Source organism: Pseudonaja textilis, chromosome 3 (genome assembly GCF_049901715.1).
Source record: "Pseudonaja textilis isolate UNSWEBS1 chromosome 3, rPseTex1.2, whole genome shotgun sequence".
In the NCBI taxonomy this organism is placed as follows: Eukaryota; Metazoa; Chordata; class Lepidosauria; order Squamata; family Elapidae; genus Pseudonaja; species Pseudonaja textilis.
This window is the reverse complement of record NC_141992.1, coordinates 56,637,880-56,665,134: the sequence shown is the minus strand read 5'-3', so window position 1 is coordinate 56,665,134 and position 27,255 is coordinate 56,637,880. Positions and strand designations below refer to the sequence as shown.

At 35.4% G+C, this 27,255-nt stretch overlaps 1 protein-coding gene across 7 annotated transcripts in view; it reads right to left on the bottom strand.

Annotated features, from left to right (window-relative positions):
- The window catches only part of MAST2 (microtubule associated serine/threonine kinase 2), a 134,716-nt gene that overhangs the window by 79,409 nt on the left and 28,052 nt on the right, over positions 1–27,255 (bottom strand). The window lies entirely within an intron of this gene.

Here is a 27,255-nt window from a genome sequence, read left to right as displayed (position 1 = left end):
ACCCCAAAAGCTTCAACTTCTACCCACAACATAGAGGATACATTCCTTCCAAAAATATTTTCCACCCAATAAGCTCTTGAGAAGCTGACCAGACAAGCAAGGACAAAAAGCTGTTTTGAATCTTCTTTGTACAGGTAGTCCCCCCAGTTTAAGAGCCAGTTTTGTTCCCAGGGTCTGTCTGTTCCCAAGGTCTGTTCTGGGAGACTGAAAATGTACCTCTATGTAAGAGAAGTATATGGAGCGGTATTATCATATCATATTGCATTAAAAGTATTATAATATTGTGTAATAAACTTGAACCGTTGTGTAATTAACTAGAAATTTGCTATAATAGAATTATAAATTATCTGCTATCCTTAAATCAGGGCATTTTTAACCCAGTGGCTTACTGTATACCAGTATTTTCGGTCTTGCTCTAGCCAGTCCCACTGTTAACTGGGTTTCTTCTCATATTCTCCTTTCCCATGCTAGACAGAAGACCAACTTACTGTATATCTTTGCATACACATCATTTGATATGTATATTTATATTAATTTACTTTTTGGTTTTATATTTTGATTTCCTTGCTCTTTGTCTATAACTAAGTACTGCTTACAGCAATGTTTCTCAGCCTCAGGAACTTTAAGATATAGAGATGCCAATTTCCCCACCCATTACGGCTGGGGAATTTTGGGATTTGAAGTCCATCCATCTTAAAGTTGTGAGTTTGAGGAGCACTGCTTTATAATGTAGTTCCTGCGCTTACTGTTGGTGGGTTTCAACTATTTCAAATAATCTCAACCTAATCAAGAGACCAGAAACTGAACAGGAACCTTTAATACAATGCAATAATAACCAAACAAGGTCCTTTAAAAACCATATTCCACTGAATATTTTGAAGATATCCTGTAATTATATGATAAACCCTTAAATTGAGTTTGAGAACTAAATCAAAATTAATTTATTTCTTATTCAGAATCTGGAATAATATTTTAAATTTATCTGTTCAAACTGTAATTGCTCAGAGGTTTTCAGATTTTGCAAGTGAGAGTTTTTAATCTTGAAATTCTTCCTGATATTCGCTACAAAGTCTCTACAGATGATTAGCCTTTAAAAAGCAGCAACAGCAAAATAAAAATGCTGAAAAGACCTTATATCTCCAATAATTTTTTCCATAGCACAATAATATTCAGAAATCTCAGCATATTTAAAAAAGGGTAAGGCAAAGAAAGCTCCAGAAATTATTTAGGCTACTGCAGCATGTGGATGACTAAGAAAAATAAATTAATTTCTTACATTTCTTAAATATACTGTATGCATGAATAGGAATCAGCATGAAAATTAGCATGTCAGGCAGGCTAATGAAGCATGCTATAAGAAGCCTGAAAGCCATATATTAATGCTATCTAAGTTTATTCATAACTTTACACTTGTCTACTATAATAGTATACATGAAATAAATTTATGCAAGCTAATAAAATACACAGTCAAATTGTGCATTCATGGTCAAATTCTATTTAACAAAGACTTTACTGGTGCAGTAATTTTATTCAGTAGGAAAAAAAATGATTAAATATATTATGCTTAATAAGTAATCTCACCTAAATCTGGCACACGAGTTGGGGTAAATATCAAGGCACAGTATAGATTGTACAAGATAAGTGTACAATCTATTTTTAGCACTTTAATTGTTAATAGAAAGAATATTACCTTCATTATTTAAGTCAATATGTCTGCAAGTATATAACTATGCTATGGTCTAAGCTGCACTTCTAAGAAAGTTCTTCCTCTCAATAATAACACAAAATGATTTTCCTCCCTGTTACATGTCAGTCATATTCCTTATCAATAGAGCCTAGGTAATCTGCTCACATCAATTGTCCAGTTTGCCATACACTCCAGTCAGCCCTTCAAAATCAGTCAATACTTCAAATTTGCAATTGCCCTGGAACTTCTATGCAGGAATCCGGGGCAAGGAGCCTAGTGGTGCTGACATTCACCTCCTGCTCGGAAAGCTGAGAGTTCAAACATAGGTAGCAGCAGATATTTCTCTCTTAGGGTGTCAAGAAAAAAAAAATCTGCTGCGAACTCCACGTGGCCACTAGGAAGACCAGTAAATACTCAGCTCCATCCAGTTACCCTGGCTCTTCCCCAGATTAAGGAAGTACAGGGTTGTAAAGTATGGTATGGTATTCTATGCAGATCAACAAGTGAGATGGAAACAATTTTTTTTAATCTAAAAATGGAATCACTGTCAATTTCAGATCCTGTGATTTGTTTGCCCTTGAGGTGCTTATTTGGTAAAGCTACCAATACAAAAGATTATTCCCCCAACTCTATTGTAATTAAAAATATAAAACTATAATGAAACATAGACATAGTAAATTGAAGATAAATTCTTTGAAAATATACATAAAAACAGAGGAATTCAGGTAGACTAAGATCACACACGTTTTCATTCTTCTTTGTGTGTAAGAATTCCTAAAAATCCTTAGTGAAACCAGTATTAATATTTTTTTAGAAACTTTTAAACAAACAAGCATTTGCCTTGAATAAAGGATGATTTCCAAGATTGGACACACATTAGGAGCATAAGAATTCCCAGTGCTGCTACATATATAACCAAATTCATAAGGAAACATATCTGTAGATAGTCCTTCATTTAGTGTCTGTTTCAAGTTACAATGGATCTACCTGGCAGCCATTTACAACCTGGATTCAAAATTCCAATGGCTGTCCCACCCCTGTGGTCACATGATCGAACTTCAAGCACTTGGCAACCAGGCCACATTTACAACTGTTTGCAGCACCCTGTGGTCAATTACCATATTTTATGACAGTTTTGCCAAAAGCCAGGATTTATTTCCTTTTTTTAGCAAAACCATACCCATTGTGAGCCACTGGTTTCTTTAACAACCACCACAGTAACATTCACCTCCAAAAAAAGGTAAGTCACTTCTGTCATGTGATTGACCCATTTTACACTTATCACAATGTATAACTATGACAGGTAAGTTCCATTATGGTCATAAATCAAGGAATATCTATAATTTAATCTCTCTTATCACCATATAACTAACAACACTGGTTTCTCATTTTAAAAATGCTATAGTACAGTATTCTTCAGGGGTGAGCTTCAAAAATTTTAGCAACCAGTCCTCTGCCAGGTTGCGGGGTGGGCATGGCCAGGGTGGGCGTGGCCTACCAGAACTCCCAGGAGGCCCTTTTTTCACCCTCCCCAAGCTGCGGAGGCTTTCCTTGAGCCTCCAGGAAGGAGAAAATGGCCTCCCCTGGGCTCTAGAGGCACTCTGGAGGCTGGAAATGGGCCCACTTCCGATCTTCTGGAGTCTCCTGGAGACCATTTTTCACCTTCCCCGAGCCTCTGCACAGGCCCTGTATTTACCTGGCATCCAAAACAGGCCACATGGAGACTCTTGGGAGGTGAGGGGCGGGGGGGGGGGGCAGCCTGGGGTGGCATTTGCAAGTTCGCTGAACTAGGCAGAATCCTAGCTAGAGGATCAGCCGAACCTGTGCGAACCGGCAGCCCACCCCTGGTATTCTTCCAAATGAACAATTTAATGACTCTGAAAGCCAAGGTCTGATAAAAGTTAAAATTATAATAGTCCATATGAAATTTTGAGCCGTTCTACATATCTCAATTATGACAACTATCTATAGCCCTTCACAATTTCATCAAAAATATCATTTAATATCTTGAGGATATTTTAGCTCCAAATTTGGTAGGAAATACAATATCACAATAACATTATTCTGCTTTATTCCTGGCTTTAATGAGCACATGAAGCCAATGGAGTGCAGTGGGTTCTAGAGGGTTATATACTCTTTACCCTTTGCAATCTCTGAAATTCTCTTCAATAGATGTTTTTTTGCAGATCTTACTATATAGCAGTTGAATGACAGCTGCTAAATCTGAATTGTTCAGCTTTGTTTTTCTTTGGAAAAATTAAATGTGCTGGCCTTGTCATTCACGCCTCTTTTGTTCACTAGTTCTTTCAACTAGCTAAAGGAAAAGGATGAATTTGGCTAAGGTACAGAGATGAGGAGAGACAATGCCTCTTTTGTCAATATTCTCTCTGATATCAATACTATTGCCTCCACACATCTTATTTTATCTATGGAGCAGACATGTGGAAAAAGTACCTTTATTAATTCTGGATTTGATTTAAGTACATAATGTCTTCTTTTCTTCCTTAACAGCATTCATCATTTTTAGTAAGTTAGCAGTATTATTAAATATGTTCTTTCTATGCATAGATGAATATCTGCTTACTCAGTTCAACATAATTCAATCTGCTTAAGTTTTCTTTATGAATCACTGAAATATCTTGACTAGATTTTGATCATCTGTTATGTAACCAATTTGAATTCTAGAGTCAATTAATATGTACTTTCTCCTCCCTTCCCCCACTCTGTTCCCCCAGAAAGAAAAATATCTGATTTAGGAAAAGTGGGTAAACAACCAGATGAAGCCAGGAAAAGTAGCTGCAGCTGGGAATTATAGCATTTGTATTCAAATCCTACACAGTACGTGCTCAATCTTTCCTGGACTATGAAGAGCTTTCATTTTTACTAGAAAGCTGACTCCATCTGCAAAAGTTGAAGTCAAGTATAAAATCCAATTCAAATTAATTGCTAATCTGGGCCAAATTGTTCTTTGAACAGTAGTTGAACAGTAGTTATTCCTCCCCCCACTCTGTTCAATAACAATATCAAAGTTTGGCAAGATCATTCAGATATTTGACAGATCTTCTCCCATCCCCACTTTATTTCATTTATCATGTTATAATGCATTTTAGAGTTATTTTCCCCTTTACACAGAAAATGAAGCTATTAAATGATCTTCAAACAAAGCCAGGTAACACATTAATGAGCAAATTTATTTAGCAAATCTATTGCATACAATCAGTCAAGAACACAAGGCAGACCCAGAAGATGAAGAGACAACATCAAAGACACGTACAACAACATCAATTAACAATGGTTGAAGCTGCCAGAAGAGCAAGAGCCAGAACTTTGTATCACCCTCAATATCCAGAGGAGGAGGAGGAGGAGGAGGAGGAGGAGGAGGAGGAGAATGTGTACAAGTTATTAGCAAAAGAATCAAAGAAACCAACTGTTTTTTCTACCTAGTGGCCATACAGATACTTGCAGCTCAAATCAATTAACCTTAGGACATATAACTCTTGCTTTTATTCCCTACTGTTGCCATTTTTGAAGTACAAAACAATTGTAAAAAGGGATGTGACTGGTAGGAGCAGCTCAATGAAAATCAGTATCCCTATCCCACTGAAGATTTTAACATAATCTCATTATCAGGCAGCCATATAATCTAGCTTTATGCAGATTTCTTTAAAATCCTTCTAGCCACACAACAGTAATATCTGCCATTTAGATGAGTGAACCCTAGGAAGAAAATATTTTAAAACCAAAATACTATTCCTAAATTGTGTTGTCATAAATAATGCACTTAAAAAAATAATGTTCTGCAAAAGACACCATTTAATTGAAATTAGAGGCTGCTATATTGATATTTTCAGGAGACAGATGACACATGCTATAAATAGCTCTGAAAGCTTCGTTTGAGAAGTGCTTCTTAATCAGATGAAACATATGGATATGGTTGCTGCTACAACACTTCCCTCCTGAGCTTATTTTGTTTTCATTTCATTTGTATATTCAGTCAGATTCACTGGGGAGAATTAATTCTTTTTTATTTTATTACTATCATCTTTGGCTTTCATTATCTAGTTCTGTAGTAACCATTTGTCTGTTCTTTAGTGCAAATTATTTTTCTTTTCTCTTCAACTAAATGGGATTGTATGAAGGAGCACTATATTAAAATAAATTATTGATCAACATTTCTTTGTTACCAATCCTTTGTTAAGCACTACCTTGTGGTGATAAAAGCAAGAAAATGTGGTGATTTTTCCACTCTTACTGCATTTGTAGCAATGGTGGGATTCAAAATTTTTTTACTACCGGTTCTGTGGGCATGGCTCGGTGGGCATGGCAGGGGAAGGATACTTTAAAATCTCCAGTCAGAGGTGGTATTTGCTGGTTCTCTGAACTACTCAAAATTTCCACTACTGATTCTCTAGAACTGGTTAGAACCTGCTGAATACCATCTCTGATTTGTAGATAGTTGGCAGTGACACTCTCCCACCTAGATACAGAGGACCAGAGACCCCATAAAACACTACTGTGAGGTGATTTTGTGGCATTTATCAAATAAAGTCCCATAAGCACAGAGCCAGATCACTTGTAAGGTCATCCATCTCTGAGTAGGTCTATCTTTCTCACATGTTCCAACAGAGTGGACATGTTTCGGGTTCCTTCTGTGAAAGAATGCCATATTATGGGATTCAGGAAGCATGAAATTTTCTGTCATGGTGCCTCTCATATGAAATAGCTTCCATTTAAACCAGAAGCCCTGACTCCGTTAATCTTCCAGAAAGCCTTGAAAATTTTGATTTTCCCCCAGGTAATGGGGCAAGGTGTCAGTAGAGCTCAATATGTGTGATTTGATTTTATTACAATTTTTAAGGACTTCAGCTTTGTTATAAAGCATATTACTTTTATATTTATACGGTATTGTAAATCATCTAGAGTCACAAGACTAAAACAGGCAGCAATATAAATCCTATAAATAGACAAATATATTATCAGTTTATCTTGCAAATTTAGACCATCCCATAAATACCAATTATATCTTAATATAATTAATGTAACAAGAGTCATCAATGCAAGCATCAGGTAAAAAAATATATTAAAACTTACTTAAAATATTCACTAGTCTCCCATATTAAAACTATTATTTAGAAATGCAAAGGATTAAAAAATACAAAAAAATCCCTAATTTTATTCACACTATCTTCAGGTGTTGTATTAAATCAAAGATTTCAAAGCAACAAAGTTACATTTGATGGCAACTCTTCTTTATATTTCATTATAATGTATATCTGAATGCAAAGTTACTATGTTATGTAATATAATAAACATTGTAATAAAGTAATGGACCTTGTAAAATCTATGTACACTGAATGTTTAAACACTCATTGACATCATTGCATAAATTGCAACAGTAAAAGTAGAAAAATTACTTATTTTACATATTTTAAAAATTATATACAATCTTTATGCTAAAGCTTGTATAACATCTAAGAAATGACCAATTTTACAAAGTGCATAGTAATTATGACATTAACTACCATAATCCAGTCTTAATTACCAAGTTAACTCTTAAATTCATCTTATTGGTCATCATACGTAAATAAATAAATCAATAGTAAGTTTAATTCATCAGTTGATGGAATTTTCACAATGTTAGTTATTCTGTGGGATGGCTAATATCTAGGAATTCCAAGGTACAGCAGATCTTTTATCTGAGAAATGTATGGAAAAGACATTTGATAGCACAATTCAACTCTGTAGTTTTTAAATTTCCATTTCTAACGTTATTAAATATTTTAAATAAAGCAAGCTGCTTAAAGGAAAATATTGAATTAAGAATTAACTACAACTTGCTACAACATTCAAAAAACAAAAACTAAAAGTCAGCATTTGCAAGAATCATGCATTATGATCCAATACAAATTAAAGGGGGTGGGGGAAGCAAGATATTCAATTTGGACAAAGTTAAATTCAAAGCATTAAAAAGTTCTGTAAATATTATAAATTTAATATTTAATTACTAGAGAATTCTTATTGATCATCTGTCACAATGCTTTCTACTTATGACTTAATGAGAATCAATTCAGCAAAGTTGGCAACTATTCTTTGTACTGCTTTTTGTATCTAGAAAATGGGAATAAAGTTTCATCTTCCTTCCAACATATATATTAAAAAATCAATATAATGCATTCACTAAAAGCAATGTTTACAATTGATTATATTCTTTTTGTATTAAAAATTACTAAAAGCTTTAAAGTACAAACACAAATAGAACATTTTAAAGGGCAACTCAGACTCAGTTTAGCAATGCTGAAAAACATTTGGAGGATTGTATCCTATTGCAGGAAGGAGTGTGACCAAATTTTAACAGGATGGTTGAAACCATAGAAGTGGGGGGAACCTTCCTAAAATTTCCATGCTCATGACCAAGAGACTGAATATGGGAAAGGCTGCACTATTGAAATTCTGCCATTTTGTCAAATTTCTATACCTGATTTCACGGTGCTAGAAAACCAAATGGAGTTCATCAATTCTTTATCTTTACTTTAGCATTAGAGTATAATAATGCATTAAAAGCCAGGTGCAGATTTAATATTGACAATTTCTTAATCAAAAATTCAGAAACCTGTTATAAATGCACTCCCTCCTGCTTTTCAAGTACTGTTAATCCTAGTCATTATTGGCTTTTAAATAGAGTCAAAGTAAATCCAAAAATGATCTTGTACACACATAATTAGCAGTACATGATTTTTTTGGTAGAACAATTCCTACCAGCTGCTTATTTTCAAAAGCAGGACATAACAAAAAAAATGTCATTTTAATAGAAATGGGAATTATCAATGATTAAAGCCCAGCATTTTCTTCAAGATTGGCAAAAAGGATAGAGTAACCACTGAACAATAAATTATAAAGATGGTTCTTTTAAATATTTTTTAAAAATATTGATTTTTTTTTAAGAATTTTGTTTGTATCTGTTGAAGGACTGAGAGGTTTTGGAAACATACATCTAAAAACCACATAGTCTTTGTTTAGAGACCATTCACTTAGTTACTGTTTGAGGTTCAAAGAGCCTTGAACAAGTAATGGTATTTATGCCTGGTTCTTAAAGCTACAGGCACTGGAACCCCTTTGTGATCACCTGATCAAAATTCAGGCATTTTGAAGCCTACCTGCATGACCGCAAGGTACATTTTATTAACAGGCCAGGTGTGCTTCAGCAGCAGCAAAAATTGGTGTAGGGTAGATGAAGGAAGTGGAGTGCAGGGTGCAAGGGAAGCTGTAGCTGGATCAGCCATGGCTTTGTGTTGTTGGACCAAGCTGGGGCAGCTAGGGCTTAGGGGCTAGACTGGAGTACCTGTAGCTTCACAATGGGCCAGGCTGGACACGTTTCATCAGCAATGGGAGGACGAAGATAGAGCTGGCGGGGGTAATGGATGTATAGTATAAGGTCACTTATATATCCTTCCACCCTTGGCAGCCGGCACTTCCTGCCAATCACCTGTAAACCACCCAGGACCTGCAACTTCCTGCCAGATTCCCATTGACCTTCTTGTTGGAAACTGACAAGAAGTCACAAGAAGCTTGCTCAACAACCTGCAATTGTTGTTATGATAGGAACTGGGGCTACCAGGATTGTCGCTGCTAAGTGATGTGGTCACATGACTTTATGTTTATGACTGCATTGCTTAGCAACAGGCATTCTTGTCCCAATTACTTTAATTAATCAAAGATTAACTACAGCAGCAGTCCAAGAATTTTGGCCTTGAACAATTTCACCTGTTTAGTGGGTCTGGCATTAACTTGATGACTTAACCAAGCTTTTCTGGAAAAAAGCAGAACTTCTGTTGTTTTGGCAGCTTATTTTAAGGCATACTCTATCATAGTATTTTGAAAGCTCCCTGAGACCTCTCCATAATTCAATTCTGAAATGGAAGCAGCCCCATTATATGAAGAGAAGAACTAGAACTGGCCGATGAGAGAGCGATAGAGGGTAAAAGCTTGGATTGGTAAAAACTACAATATTATTAATGTAAAGTTTAAAAAATTGAGGGGAGCTGCTCATACACACCTTGCTTAACCATTTTATGAGTCGGGATAGCCTGTTATATCACTAAAATTAGCATTTTCAATCTGCATAATGTATTCAGTGTAGCTGAATAATCAAATTAAGAACATGATAATGAATTAGCATAACTACAAATGAGGGTGGTGCATTACTCCAGTCTTGAATGCAAAAATGAATCATTCTTTCTCTAGAAAGATATTTAAATTGTCGGATCTTTTCTCCATGTGTAATAACAATGCTCAACAATATTGGACAATTATTCATAGTAGAATGGAATAGATGTTGAACGTTGCAATTCTATTATCAACTGATATCTCACTAAACTACACATCCCTTGATTCCCTTAATCTTTGGCTTAATATTTAAAGTTTTGTTGTAATTTTTACTGCATTAACCAAGTATGTTCAATTTAAGACCATAATATCTTTGATTTTCTTACCTGTTCTATATTTTCTTACTTATATTTTTCATTCAGACTTTTTAAAATGTTAAACTAAAAAAAAAATGTCTGGGTCCATATTTCCCTCCAATAAAGTTGCATCTAATCCGAAGCAAACAAAATGGGATAGTGACTTTACATATTCCTTCTTCCATGGCAACAGTACCTTTATTGTCTAAGAAGTTGACTTGGAAGGTTGAAGGACTTCAAGAATAATGTTGGATGTGCCAAAAGGGGGAGGAAGGAAAACATTATTTTATTTACTTTATTTCTCCAGCAGGAAAATGATACCTTTCAACTGCAGCCATAAATAGAAACCAATCAAGAGGTGTTACTATAAGTGCAATTCAAATGATCTGTATTGCTTTTACTTTATTATTTTTCTTCCTTGAATCTCACATCTAGCCAGTTTCTTGTTTACTTTCTCAGGTTGGAGCTAAAACAGGCTGCACATATTACAAAGTGATATACATGAAATATTGAACATACAAAAGAGTTTCTCAGCCCATCCCAATATGAAAGAAATATGATTTTTACCATTACTGCATTTACTGTATTCATATCTTAACAGAGGTTTCCAAACTTGGCAACTCTAAGACTTGTGGACTTCAACTCCCAGAATTCCTCAACCAGCTATGGGAGTTGAAGTCCACAAGTCTTAAGGTTGCCAAGTTTAGGGGCCCCTGTATACACAATATGCGGTACATTTTTTCTTTAAATATCCCACAACTGTAACAACGTTCTATTTCATGTTGCAGCAAGAACTAACAGATATTTTATTCATTATGCTTCTCCATCATCTTCTGAACTTAATCAAGCTCAAAACTACTTTTTGAAACATTAGTATATTCTCACTTCCATAAGAGAAATGATTCATACCACTCAGTTTCAAAGGAATATAGCAGCTTAGCGTGCCTAACTTATTAAAATCTACATCTTGTAATCACAGTACAAGTAGTCCTCAACTTGTAACAGTTCATTTAGTGACTGTTTGAAGTTACAACAGTACTGAAAAAGTGACTCATGACAATTTTTCAGACATATGACCATTGGGAGCCTCTCCATGGTCAGGTGATCAAAATTCAGATGCTTGTGAGTGGCCTTTTGCAACTTTCTGAGCAGCAAAATCAATCAGGAGGCCAGATTCACTTAACAACTGGGTTCCTAACTTAGCAACTGCAGTGATTCACTTAAGAACTATGACAAGAAAGGTCATAAAATGGGGCAAAACTCACTTAACTGTCTCGCTTAGCAACAAAAACTTTGGGCTCAATTGTGGTTGTAAGTCAAGGACTACCTTTATGTGATTGTTGTACTACTGATAAAACGAACATAAAATAATTTGCTATATTCAAGAATTGGCTCTACACACCACACTTTGATAGATTGATTTAATATTTATGTCTCATGGAAAGTCGTGGGATCCTCTGTCTATACCAATTTACAAATTAGGTAAAGTATAAGCATTATTTATTTAATAGTATGCAAATGCCATTATATTCTTAAAGGGCAGGGACATAACAAATGTTTTTTTTTAACTATACTTAACTTGGAAGTTGCTCCTGGTCATGCAATGTGTACACTCAAAGAAAAAAGTCACAATCCTTCTGGAATAGAGTTGGGTTATAGTTAAGAAACATACAAAGCAGAGGAGTTTCAAAAATGTAACAAAACTACCAAGAATGTCTATCTGTATCCATAAAATTACAGCTATGTATATGTGGGTGTGTTATTTTCCAAGAGCCTTTTTAGAAAATCTTATGGGTTATGAAAGGACATTGACGGGGTGTTTGTATATATAATGAACACTTAGCTATTTCTTATCACTAGCACTTCAATAATCAAACAAATCTCTCCTTCCTCTTTTAAGTGTATTCCTTTTAGTCAATGCTAGTTTTCCTTTGATCCATACTATTGGCAGCAAAAGGTGAGAAAGATACCCAAATATACAAATCTCAATTTTTAACAATTGCCTATGCCACTTTTACTCAAATAATAAGCTCTGAAAAATGGGAATGGTGGCTTTACATATTCCTTCTTCTATAGCAACAGTACCTGGTATTGTCTAAGAAGTTGACTTGGAAGGTTGAAGGACTTCAAGAATAATGTTGGCTGTGCGGGGAGCGGGGGTAGGAAAACTTTATTTTATTTACTTTATTTCTCCAGCAGGAAAGCTATGCCTCTCAGCTTCAGCCATAAATAGAAATCATTCAAGAGGTGTTAATATGATTGCAAGAAAACTATCTAGCTCAGACAGCCCACTAAAGACCTCTCGTAGTAATCTTACTGGTATTATGTCCAGTTTTATCAGAAAAGGCAATTTTGAAACAAAGCTATTTATTTCCTTATCATATTGATACTATCCAATAAGTTTGATTTTAAAATTTAATGCTTAATTTCTGCTTTCATGGGATACTTATTAGTGTGTATTTTCTTTTCCAGGAACAAAACTGGAGCAAAATTGCAAGTTCTCTTACATCAACTCCATTTTGCTGAAACAATATGCCAGACAGCCTTTATCTTATTGAAAAACCAAATAATGTTAGAAGAGTCCATCTGCAAAAGCATCATCTGGTATACTGCAATAATCGGATTGCAGAAAAGAAATCAGTAAAATTAGTCACTGAGCAGCTTGATGAAAATTACATAAAATTACCTTTTCCAAACATCTCTCTCTCCCTCTCCCTCATCCTCTCTCTCTCTCTCTCTCATTCTCTGATCAATTCAAAATAAATTTTACTGACTAAACAAAAACAGAAAATTATTTTGTATCAGAGAGGGTTTCTTTTCCAGAATATTAGATCTGAATTTAGATAATTATACTTCAATTGCTTGGAAATTAATGGAACATGTTACAGAAATAAATATAGCTTCATACATTTTTAGGTATGATTATTTTAGTTTAGCAAATTTAGAATATTTAACACCACAAATTCTGTTAAAAGCATTTGCAGAATGCTCTGAACTTTTAATATTCAATCAGTTAAAAGCAAAAGACAAAGCTTTTTTACTAGGCTAAACCACAAATGAGTCAGCTTCAGAAGGTAAATACTAGTGATCCTTGCTTAACAACAACCACTCATACAGCAACTGCTGAAACTTATGATGGCATTGAACAAGTAGTACTTACAACCAATCCTTCTATTTACAATGGTGACAGACTTCCTGTGGTCACATAATTGTGATCTGGGCATTCGGCACCCAGCTTGCAATTATAAAGTTGCAGCATCCTGCAGCCAGTTTGCAACCTTCTTTGCTGGTTTGCTACAAGCAAAATGAATGAGGAAGCTGGCCGAAGGCTACATAAGGGCAAGCAGGTGATGTTGCATTTAACGACATTGTGGGATTTGCTTAGCAACAACAACCATAAATGCAAGAATTTCCTGCACTAAGCAGGGCAGGCACCATGCTTTAAAGTGATGATGCTTAGCAATGGATATTCTGATCCCCGTTTTCAGAGTTAAGTGGGGACTATCTATTCAAGAAATTAGAACAGAAATTGTTCAAATTGTTGTATGGGAGTTACCTTTCCCAGGTACAATAGAAAAGTGGTTGCTGTTTTCAGGTTGCACACACTATTAAACGGGATGGAATACATGTGGTATAAGGTTGTCAAGACATGGTTTTCACTGGTATATCAACTATTGATTTGAGGCATCAAACCCCACCACACCCTTGTAGGTTAAATAAAAGCAAGAAAATATGCTACAGAAGCCAAAGTTACAAACTTTCTCATAGTCAAGACAATTAGGAAGAAGTGTTCCTGGAGCGGCTGCCAAATTTGAGATGGTATGTGAAGGTGTGTAAGTTGTGGGGAGGTGCAGCCTGAGCAAAGAATGGCTCAAGGAAGGGTGCATGGAAAGGGGAGAATTACCTGAGCAACTTGTAACCTTCCCTGCCAGCCTTCCTATTGACTTTGCTTGGGGAGTTGACAGGGAAGCTCACAAATCACAATCATACGACCATGAGATGCTGCAACTGTCATTAAGCGTGGGCAATCTGCCATGTGCCCAGATCCCAATCACGTGACTGTGGAAGTGCTGGGATGGCCAGAAATTTAAGGACCAGTCATAGGTACCATTTATTCAGCACTGCTGTAACTTCGAAAGTCACTGAACAAGTGGTTGTTAACAGAGGATAATGTGAATTGATTTGCCACACTGATCCAGTTATGTTGGTTCACCTCAACTTACAAACTACACTTTCTGATGATTAAAACAACAGGGATTGGCACTTCTGAAAACAATATAGGGAGATATTCATATGCAAGAAAAAAAAAACTTAAATGTAAATTATGCCTTAATGTAGAGGTTCTGCATAGTAGCTATCAAACTCAAAGTCATTATTAAAGCAAATGTAAGGCAGCCCTCGTCTCTTCAGACCTTTTAAAACTAAAAAAAAAAGCAAAAATGACATCAAATTCGATAACCAATTCCTGCCTCTGGGCATTAAATTTAGTAAGCAAAACAACATGTTGCCTTGCTGTGAGATGCTCCTTCTCATTAAAGTGACAAGTGAGATTTCTCATATACTGGAGATGGATACCAGAGCAAATTAAAAAAGTCTGCTCTGCAATATGCTGGCATTATATTATGTTGCCATGAGGGAAAATTGATTTCTACTATAAACTCAGGATTTCTGCAACCGATATAGCTGCATCTGGGATGATTCTAACAGAAGTGATATATCCTGTGTCTTGAGTGATCATTTGAAGAATACAAGTCATTATTCTCACTGGAAGAACAAATTCTACAAAAGGCACTGCTGACTATTTATCCTCATCTTACTGGGAATAAAATTACTAAAACACATCATATTGACACAATTTAAGTACAGATTTAAGAAGAGTAAAAACGAACACTATTTAATCAGTTCTTCATAATCAGAAAAATACTACTGTTACAACTTTTGTTTTTTTTAAAAAAACATATACAAATAAATGGTGAAGAGAATATTTCATTCCATTTAGAATATAAACCCCAACCTAAATGTTTTCCACTCAAATTAATCTTGTATTATTTGCCAATAGAAAATTACAAATTATTATTAGATGTAAACAAATAAAAAACCTAAATACAAGAAGCCTGAATTAAATAAAACTATTTAAAAATAAATGGAAGACACATTTATTATAAAAAAAATCCAAGCTGACTAGTAACTTTTTACATTTCATTTTTATCTCAAAAGTCATCTTCAAACAGTGGTAGTATTCAGCTGGTTTTGCACCGGTTCACATGAACTGGTAGCAAGGATTTGGCATGGGTCGTCGAACCGTTAGTACCTTCTGGCTAGCCATGCCCCCGCCCCGGTCACCCGATTGCCTCTAGCTCACTTGCCCCGCCCACCTGATGCGCTCACCCCACCCTGCCCACCTGACGCTCCCCCGCCCAGTCATTCCTTAAGGTATTTCTTTTTTTTCCCCTCCCAACAAACAGCTATTCCTAAGATCAGCTGTGCTGGGATTACCCTTGCTTACTTACTGCTTTGTCCTAGAGGCTTCCCTGAGGCCCAGGAAGGCAAAAATGGAGGGGGAGCACAGCCTCCCCCTCCATTTTTTGCCTTCCTGGGCCCCAGGGAGGCCCCAAATGAAGCATGGGGGTGCTGCGTGCTCCCCCATCCTCTGCTTTCTGCCTTCCTTTGCCCAAGGGAATCCTTCTGGGAGCAAAAAAGCCCCCCCCCCGGACGCTTCTCTGAACGGGGGCTGCTGCAAAAAGCAAACAAAAAAACAAAAAACCACATCCACCCAGTCACATCGCCACGCCTCCTAACCACGCCCCATACCCACAGCCACAGAACAGGTAGTAAAAAAATTTGAATCCCACCACTGCCTTCAATCTTTGATTTCTCATTCAAAGAACATGAGCTACATTAAAGCCTATGCACGCACGCATGCACACATACACATAAACATACATACATACATGTTAAACGGGCAACTGAAAAAGTGTAAAAGAAAAAAAATGATGAACTTGTTGTTTCCTGCATGCTTTTGCAAATCCAAATGTGGAAAAGCTTCTCAGATGAGTTTTAATAAGAGGCAACCCTAATTGTCTGAACAACATAGGCAGAATTATGACTATATGCAACTGCATTTTAAAACCAGGGATAAAGCCTAATTTGATGAATTGCTTGGGCAATGAGTAAAGGAACTCATAGGTGTGCAATTTGAATGATCTGACTAAATCTTTATGATTACCAAACCATCATAAGTTAAGAAATCAAGAACTGTTTGATCTATTGGAACACTTGGGATCCAAGCAACTAAAATTTAATGAACAGTTCCAATACATAGTGTAGAGGACATAGGGAATGGGCTTTTGAAGGACAGGAGGAAGAGCTGCTACCAATGCAACAACTCTCAGAGAAATAGGATTTGAGCTCATTCCAAAAACCTAACTTCAAGAAATGTCTCAAACAGGTTCCTCTCGAGTTCGCTCAAAGTTAAGGGGCAGAAGGGCAGAGAAAGACAGAAAGACACATACAGAGGGAGGGACAGAATGAACCAACGAGAGAGAGAGAGAGAGAGAGAGAGAGAGAGAGACATTCCAACTGTTTTTATTACTATAGTTGTTACAATGTATACTACATTAATTTCTTAGTCTAGTCTACCTTATAAGACTGATGCATAATTATCTCATGCAAAAAAAGCAGAATAAGAGCAGATATAGGGTATAGTGGCCATAACAAGTCACATTTTTAAAACATTAACCTGCTCATTCTTAGAAGTATACATTTATGAAGGTTATATATGAATAAGCCAAATCAAGTAAGGTGTAGGTTCCCTTCTTCCTTATCTGAAAACAGAAACATTTTGCAGAATGTGCATGTTAGTTGCTTCAGTGATTTCAAGCACTGCTCTGAAAACCAATGCTATCCTCTCTTATCACTGATAAGTGGCCAAGTTGGCTAAATTAAATGCCATTTTTGACATCAACAGTAAACTTTTATAATACCACTAGAAAAAAAATTGTTGCAGCATGTCAAGTGTTAAAAGATTTTTGACAATGCTGATTACCATGCTATAGAGTAGACCATGCCTGTAGTTTTTAAACATGTTTCTGCCTGTTCTATGCCTCCCTTAAGGACACACTGATTACCCAAATTATTTCAAATATACTATGATACTGAATTCCAAATTTTAAAACAGCACTTTTTGTTCTAATTTCAACTTATGAACTATGACAAATCTGTGCTATACCTGCAAAAAATATTGTTATATAGTTCTTTCTAGGCCTCTCCAATTCAATTTAAGTTTAATACTATGTCAATATATCTCATTATGTTAAAATTAATAAAAATTCCACAAAGATAACAATGATTCTAATAAAAGAGGGAACATTCAACATTAGTTTCTCATCACTAAGTATTTCTACATATCAACCACAAAGACATATTGCATTAATAGAAACAAATAATATCTAAGAAAACTTGAAACAACCAGTTGAATATATACACATACAATTGATAGATGCTTCCAGAAAATTCTGTTGGTCTTTAGTAAACTGTCATTTACTAAAAATTTTCCCTACACATATTTATTTCCAGGAACCTCTCTAGAAATTTTAATTGGAATACATCAATTCATATTTATTGAAATAATACTTTTCCCCGAATTATGCACCAAGAAATATAAGCATAGTTTTAAACCAAATAAGGGGCCAATTTGTTAATTGGAAATTGCCAATTGGACAGACATTAAGTCAGCCATCTCTCTCATAAAGATTTTAAAAAACTCTTGCTTCTATAAATCTCAAACTGACATGATTGAGAATTTCTGGGCCATTATATTTTGGACCATAGAAAAATCATTTTAAAAAATTGTAGGGCATACTATCCACATTATTTTACTTGTTAACAATATTAAGATACTCCTCAATACAAATGTTTTTGCAACTTAATTATCTTTTGATTAGACCCAATGGAGTTGACTAAAAAAAAACCTTCAGAACCCCTTTTCTATAACATAATTTATTGAATATTTTACTAGCAATTTCAATTCATTCCTATTTAGAACATCCACAGTATGAAATAAATAACCTCAAAATCTATTCATTATGCCACTATGGTTTTAAAGTTAAAACAAAGAGAACATTCTCACAATATTCTAAATAAGCCAGCCAAAGATTACCAATCAGAATTGCTTCTTACCTGTAACCCCCTCCTTCGAAGAATGCTTGAATCATCCATATTTTCAACTCTTGCCTACTTCATCAAAAATTTATCAAAATTATCTAATACTCTCCTGTTTACTATTTGTAGTGTTTTCTCATTTATTTTCTTCTTTTCAACAAAAAGAAAAAAAAAATAGCTTCTTGCAACATGAAAAATCAAAGTTGATGTCTCTCAACATTTATATGCCATTTGCTTCCTTATTGGCACTGTCATATTATATACAAATAACCGTGATAACTAGAATCTAGATTTCAGCATGGAGATGTTTTTGTCCATACACATATTTGTGTGCAGCTTAAACACCTAGGAATCCAAGAATGAAAAGCTGCCAAAAGCAATCAGTTCATATTTCTCCTTACTTCAGTCAAACAGCTCTCCCACATAAGCTCAGTAAACTACAACAGCTTCATTTATCTTCCATGTACAATAAACATCCAAAACATATTTCACTGAAAAAGAGCAATTCACATAAAAAATATCCTTTAGTGAATCAAACAAATGTAAAAGTCCAACATTGATAAGGGAATTTTATTAGCTCAGCATGCAAAATTCCTTTATCCTCTTTACAGACAAAGCAGATGTCGGAGTCTTCAGATACAGTAGCACTCTTTTGTTTCTCTTTTCTGAAATATGCAGGGCATCTTCTCTGTCCCTGATGGTAATAAGCATGATTATTTTTGTCTTAGCTCTATACCGAGAGCTAAATATTCCCTTTATGTTCTAAATTACTTGCAACACGTGTTGTGCTTCTGAATACGTAAGAATTCATTCATTGGCAGAGCTGTTCATCGCCAAGAGAGCTACTCTAAAGAAGCCCATCCCAGTACTGAGTGGTATTCATAGTTCGATAAATGCTTTTTCACCCTGAATTATCATCTCCTTCCCTACATCCATTATTTTCAAAATATATTTCATCAAATATTTCATCAAATATTTCTTCTAATTTTCAAACCCATGAAAATTATATTTTAAAAAGGAAGGTGGTATAAAGCAATCACAACAGAGAAGTTTTAAAAAATAAAATAAAACTTAATATCCAAAACAGAAACTAATACAGCTTTTACCTCATGTAAGTTCTGCAGAATAGCCTTAAATAGCGAACGTGCAGACATAGGATGCATTATGAAATAGCCTATTAGAAACAACACAGTAATTTTAGATAAGACCTCCAGGAAACAAAAGCCTATTTTCTGATCAAATCATACAACACCAAAAAGCAAACTTATTTCTGATTGATTCAAGAAGACTATCTAACATCTTCAATAGTAAAAAAAAAATGTATTATTTTGATTCCATTAGATGATTTCACCTCTTAAAGGTATAATGGCAACAAGATCTCGGACTTCTGTCTATTGCTAGCGTATCTGCAAAAAGCCTTTTCCTTTAAGGATAGCTGCCATCAGAGTGTCTCAATCAGATACAGTTTGCTGCTGCTTAAAAAGAATAGATATTTACATATTTTACATATTTAAGCCAATGTCGCAGCTAAGCGTCTTAGTGTTGCCTCAGCTAGCCATGCCATTATATATTGACCCAAAAGCAAATAAAGCTAAGCTCCATTCACTAGAGGTATTCTGATCCTCCACAGAAACACTCTATTCTTTTTAGTAAAGAACTAACGAACACATAGCTCGCCAGCATAGCCTTCCATCTGCCGCTTTAAACAACTGAACGCTGAATTAGCTCTACTGATTCTTTGTGAGCCACTCAACAGAGCATCTAAGCTGAAGCAGCTTATTTGCATACTGCACTATACAATGAACTAGTGCACTCTCTGGAAAAACAACCATCAGATGGATTTGAAAACAGCAACAGCATTTTTTATTTCCCACAGAAAGCAACAGCAATGTGAAGTTTTGTCATATATATTGCTCTTTATTTAGTTCATGTAAAAGAATTTTAGAAATGTGTGAGACACAAAATCCAACATTATTTTAAATCTTTGCTACCTCATAACATGATTGCTTTTACAAAATACAGCATAAGATCCAGAGTCTTCCTTAGCATCTTTCAATTGCTTAACCACTTATTAATCTTTTTTCTTGAATTAAATACATATTCCTGAAAATGTTCAACTATAAAATAAACCATAAAATGCCATAAATACTTTTAGAAGAATAAGTCAATCATTAATTGGACCATTCTAATTAATACCATTCCAGTATAATATTTTATTCACTCCAAAATGGCACATTCACATTTTCTAAAATTGTATTTATTTATAATACAAAAATCCATTTTTAATATTTTCACTGCTTTGTAATTTTTGTATCCTATGAAATATGCAGAAATCAGAAACTGTGCAGATGCTAAACATAAAAAATAAGCAGGCTGTTCAAGATGCTTTTCTGTACTATAATTAAAAACCAACATAACTTCTTTTATAACTCCCCAAAGTGACCTCCAAGCATCTTGTACACTAAATCCCAATAAGAAAACTGAACCTTTGATGACAAGAACCTAAACATAAAACAGGTAATCATTATTACTTGAAACTACTGAGCAATAGTTTATATGGAGGTATATTGTGACTAGTGGGTATCCACCTATACAGATACATAGAAGCATGTGTGCTTATCTGTTTGTAAATTTGCATATAAATCAATCGATCAATGTAAAGAGTGAAATTCAAAAAACTCCTAAGCAAACATAAGGAATGTCATTTAAGCAGTCCTGCTCAATTTTCATCAGTTTATAGCTCCCAGGGAAATCTCTTGCCCATCTCACTACAACCCAAAAGTTTATTTGGGTTGGAGTATTATTTTGGAGGATGGAAAAACAATGCAGCACAAAAGAGTGTAATCTACTATGCATTTTATTCAGGTTTTATGTACATAAAATGATGCGTCCTTTTTAAACAAACAACATTTTGTTCTTCATTTATTTTAATGAAAATTATAAGATATAGATGAAACTGGTTATATACAATATTTGCCATTCTTTCTACAGATTAATGTCAAATATGAAGACATTCACTATAAATTTAAGATTCTTACTAATCACAGTTTAATAACTCAATAGAAAACAGGTAACCTTACATTCTCTACCCTACCCAATAAGAACATTTTTCTTATAGTGCCAAATAAAATTATTTCAAAAAATTTGCATTAGAGGCACACAATAACAAAGTTCTGAAGGGAACTAATATATATGAGCATATATTAATATAAATTGGATTCAAGGTTTTGCAATTGCTGAATGCTGCCTAAGTGGTACAGAATGTTTTTTAGAATATGGAAAAATTATTGCTGAAACCCCATTTCTATTCCAATTCTATCTCACAAAATTATTTATGTGACATAATGATCCTGCCAAATTTCTGACTGGAGCGTACTATTACTAAGCTATTATCCAAGCTAGGCCATTTCCAATTTTAAACAGATCCACAATATAGAACTTCTAAAAAACAGTATAGAAAATACAGTGCTTTTATTCAGCTCTCTTTGATGAAATAATAGAAGCAAACAAGTTACACAGAACTTTAATTGCAACTTTCAAGCTGAAAAGCCAAAATTTCTTCAGTTACCCCTTTTTTTCTCCATGCATTTTATAATGGATAATATAATAGAAGTAAGAAAAGACTCCCTTGAGTCAGCTCAAATACTGGTGAATATATGGATCTTGGCAATAGTAGGAAGATGGTTTCGAAGATGGTTTCGAAAATGGTTCCTGCATTTTTCCATTTTTTTAACTTATACTGTATTATTCAGATTTATGGTCCCCACCTATCTAAATCCAACTCTTCTTTTCTGCATGATCAGATAAAATGCTATTGTCTGTGCAAGATATAGAGATAATGAGTCTAAATAGCCTAGCTACCTAAACCAGCATAATCCAATAAGACTATAATCCCTTACTAACAAGCCAAGGGTAATTCTTAATCTAGTCCTCATCAAAAGTGATATCTTTTCTTACCCATGTTTTGAAATTCTCAGAAAATTACCTTGAATATTTAGCAAGAAGAAGATATTTATGTTTAATTAGGGTAAGTTTAATGAATTCCAAAATCCTATACTTCCATTAATATGTCCAATACAATTGTTTTGTTATCCATTAGTTCTTAATGTGGCACAAATGAATACATAGGATCTCAGATATTATGAGAAAATCACATATTATTGCTCAATTTTTGAATTATCTCTATTTTGCTGATTTATCTTTATTGCAGAAGAAGGGAATTGTCAGAGGAATACTATCCTATCTGAAACTAGATAGATTAGTTAATGAAATAATGAAAAACAATAACAAAACATAATAAAAAAACAAATGAGGCTCAATATTTTTTTAAAAGGCTGCTCACAGTAAAATTGGTAACAGTTTTTTTTTAAAAAAAAAAACAGCCTCGCTAGCTGAACTCCATGAAGTCAAATAGGTGAATAAAATGAAGGATTCAATTTTATACTCCAGGATTATGCCCTCTATGACAACATATCCAGGAATGCATATATATAAAGATATAATTAAATCTTTATAATACTGCTAGCAGCCCCAACAGAAGACAATAGCCTTATGTTAAGGGAGAAACCACTTTAACCAGATATCCTTTTAACCAGTGGTTGCCAACCAGTGGGCCGTGGCCACTGGTGGGCCTTGAGAAAATTTTGGTGGGCCGCAGAGAAATCTCACCCCCAGAGCAACCCCACAAAGTAATTAATCCAGGCTGTACAGAAACACAAGGGTGCGCTGGCCACATGGCCCGCAGGAACACTCCGCGCCCACTCACTCCTTACCCGGCAAACTTGCCTGCTAAAATTGCTATTTTTCCTTTTTCCGACCATCACCTGTTCTGTTGTGCCAGGAGATTTAGATTAGCTAGGAAGCAGGAAATGGTTGGATTTCTTGCTTTCTAGCTAGTCTTTAGATCTCCAGCTCTGCTTCTGTTAGGACTGAAGGTTTGCTTACAAGCAAATTCAGTGCAGACTCATGGCAAGCAAATTTGAGAGACTGAGCTAGCCGATGCCAGACAGATAGATCACTGAATGATTCTGTGAGCAACTCAATCTGCCTGCTTTGCCTGATTTTGGGTAAAAATTGCTTTTTTATATAAAAAAAATCAATATTTACATACATGGTGTGTTGTGAGTTAATTTTATGAGTTTGCTTGCAAGCAAATTTTATGTGACAGATTGAGCTAGCCAATGGCAGATAGATAGATTTCTGAATGAATCTGTGATTCTGTGAGCAACTCAATCTGCCTGCCTGCTTTGCCTGAGTTGGGGTAAAAGTTGCTCTTTTTTATAAAAAATTCAATATTTATATAAATATTTATAATATTTACATACAAGCCATGCCCAGCCAGTCACACGATCACCAAACCAAGCCTGCAGAACCGGTTAGTGGTCCCTGGGATCTAAAATTATGAGTTTGGTGGTCCCTGAGGTCCAAAAGGTTGGCGACCCCTGCTTTAAACTTTGGGGGGGTAATAATAAAAGAAAACAACACCATTAAGATATTCCACTCAGCTCTCTGGAGGGAGAAAGCATTATTTACCATTTTGTTTCACCACATTAACATTGCAACTAATCATTACACATCATGAACCAAGAGCTCTTGACTCAAACTCTGTAGTATAATACCCACATAACAAGTTATTTAGTATGCGACCATTGCGATACCCCAGTAAATCACACGATCACAATTCAGGAGCTTGGCAATCCATCCACATGAACAATTACAGGGGTGCTTTAACTCCACTCATCCATCCACCTATCTCCTCCCCTATCTGTGTTTTTTGGGCTCCTACACTCCACCAACCCCCAGCTTGCCTTTGCCATCTTCTTGCTTCCACTGCTGACCAACCATAGCCAGCTTGGCCCTTTGAAAGGCAGCTGCTGACTGTACAAGGCTTTCTTCCCCCCAAAAAGGGCCAGGCTAGGAACACTTGGTCAGCAGCAGGAACTAGAAGACTGCAAAGGTAAGCTGGGGCAACAGAGTGTGGGACAACAGGGGCTTCAAGGTACAAGGCAACAAAGGTGGCTGGAGAAGCTGGGACTGGGGCTCGGGCTTCATGCCACACTGTGCTGTTGGGCTGAGCCAGGTGGTTGCAGTTTCCTGGGGCAGCTTCAACTTCATGCCACACTCTCAGGTTGGGACAGTGGCCGATTCTTGGAGTAACTGCAGCTTTGCACTATAGCTCAGGGGCTTCTTGCAACCTCAGGGCTGCAACATGCCATGAAGACCGTAAGCTGCAGGGTAAGAGCTCTAGAGTTACACATAAGACAAGATGCAGGGCAGCCAAAAGGGAAGAGGTGGGTGGAATAGGGGAGATGAAATGGAAGCAGTCCCTGGAAAAACAGAAGCTTGGAGCTGGAACAGATCAAACTAGGCTAGGATTGAGGTAGGTCATCACCTAAGGACTGGCAGAATTTGGTTAACAAATCAACAGGGAATGCCAGGATTACTATCGCTAAGCAATGCAATCACCTGACCTCAAGTTTTACAACCATATCACTTAGCAACAGAAACTCAATGTTCCAGTTGCCATCATAACTCAAGAACTTCCTATATAGCTAGATTAAACTTTAGTTTGCAAACGAATAAAATTTGCAAAGCATTTGAGGTTGTATAAGCAATTGGTCTCTATACACAAATTATTATTAAAAGGCATACAGATGCAGTTACCTTTTCAGATTATTATAGATTACTAAAAGCCAACTCATATCAATTTTATCATTACTGCAATGTTGCCCTACTTCTCTCAAAAATAAGAGATTCTTGCTTTCAAGTATCTTACTCCATAAAATTCTGATCGACATTTTTCTGAATCAAATGGTCTGGAAAAATCAAATCAGCTTCTGAATGGGTATTCTGGTATGCCAACTGAGCACTTTCTCCTTAACATACGTGTGTGTGTGTGTGTGTATGTGTGTGCGCACGCGTGCATGTGTATTTTCCCCTGTGTAATGCTCACTCATCAAGGCTACTATTAATTTAAGACATGACATATTATCCTTAAAGCAAAGCAGTGTAGAAAAATGTTGCAGAACATCTGTTCCTCTCTCATTTAAATGCTCTTTTTTTCCTCACCTAGAAATCAGCATCTCTCTCTTTAAATATATGTATACATACATACACACACACACACACACACAGTGTTTATTTTCAACATGTAGAATAATAATTTAATTATTATTGAAAAGCAAACAGTAAATCATAGGTGCATATGCTATTTGGGTGTGGCATAGAAGCCTTCTGAATTCTTAACACCCATCAAAGCTCAACTGGTTCTGCTGATGTTGAAGAAAAGGGTAAGTGACAATTTTTCCTCTTTCCCTTGTATCTGCCAGTAACCCACAAAGGCTGCTTTGGAGGTTGAGGGTTTTTCAAACATAGCATGGAGATGACTGTGAAGGATTGTTAGCAAAAATGAAACATTGCCATATGCTTTAAAATACTTGTTTAAAAACTTGAACTATGGAAGATTGTATTTTGATTTATAAATACTGAGTTGACAAACTATGAGCAATCAGTAGTACAAGGACTTTTATCACTTCAGCTGCCTTAAATATTTCACGAGCAAGAAAAAATTGTGACAAATCCCAGCATGGTCTAATGTTCCAAATTATGTTAATAATTTTATGCAAATGAAATATGGCCTCCAGCTCATTACAAGATATCAAAACATCTTCCACATAGCAAATTACATGCTGCATTCACAGGTCAAATTCACATGCAAGTATTACAAAAATATTGGGGTATTTTTAATCAAATGTAAACATCTAAATATTTTTATATTTTATCATTTTCATTTTTATAATTATCCCCAGTATTAAAACACAAATAACACATTTCACTCTATTGGATCAGAAACACTCATTATATGGCAGCTTCCCATGAAATGGATTCCAGTAATAAGACTGTGATCACAAGTCCTGGAATTTATCAAATATCCTTTTCTTTTTTTTCTTTTTTTGGGGGGTGGGGTGGGGAAGCAATTGCTATCATGATCCAGGAAAACAGATGAAAATTAGTAACACATTCCAAATTCTCCTCTAATACAGAATAAAAAGATTGCTCTATGTAAGAAAACAAGATAAATAAGACAAATATAGCTACCTTATATCACATATGAACTTAATCAGCATTCTCTGTTTGAAGAGCACTAATTTCTATTATAGAGTTTTCCACAATCTTCTCATCAGAAAAGTATTTTAAAAAATCAATGTGGGGATCTTCCAATCAGATCAAACCATGGGGAGCTAAGAAAGTGAGAGGGAAATGGGCCAGTTCCCACTGCCCCCACACCACCCAAGACCATTCTCTGGATTTTTACTACACAGTATAAGGGCCACTATGTTAGAGGAATGAACGAAACAAAAGCAAAACTAGGGATACTCAGTCCCTATCACTAAAGTTACACATTGTTCAGATAGCCCTTTCAGAAATCTTCTTCAGGACTAGACAGATAAGTTGGCTGTCTTAAAGCATCACCAAGCATGCTTTTCTTGGGAAACAAATATTTTTAAAATGTTAAGTGAAAAATGAAATGAAGGAAGAATTTGTTCTAATGGAATAATTTACATCACAGGAAACCTTATTCTTCAAGTCATCACTACATGTGCATTGAAAGTTTTCTTATACTATCCTGTATAAAATATGTTATCAATAAAATCATAATTTTAACACAGATGTAGTTCTCTTTTCTTCTCTTTTTAATGTTGTGTCCTTTGAGTCTTTCAGAGGTTTTGTATCTCTATAAACCAGCGAATCACAGAGTCACCTTACTTTAACTAAAATTAAATGAATACTTTCTGCAGTTTAATTTTTGGATTAAATTTAAACCAAATATTATATTGCTAATTGATCACTACTTCCTTTTGTAAGGCATTAAACTTAGCATGAACACTTATCCACATACAGAATAAAATAATAACAATGTTACCCCACTAGATTGCTTGGCCCCTATGC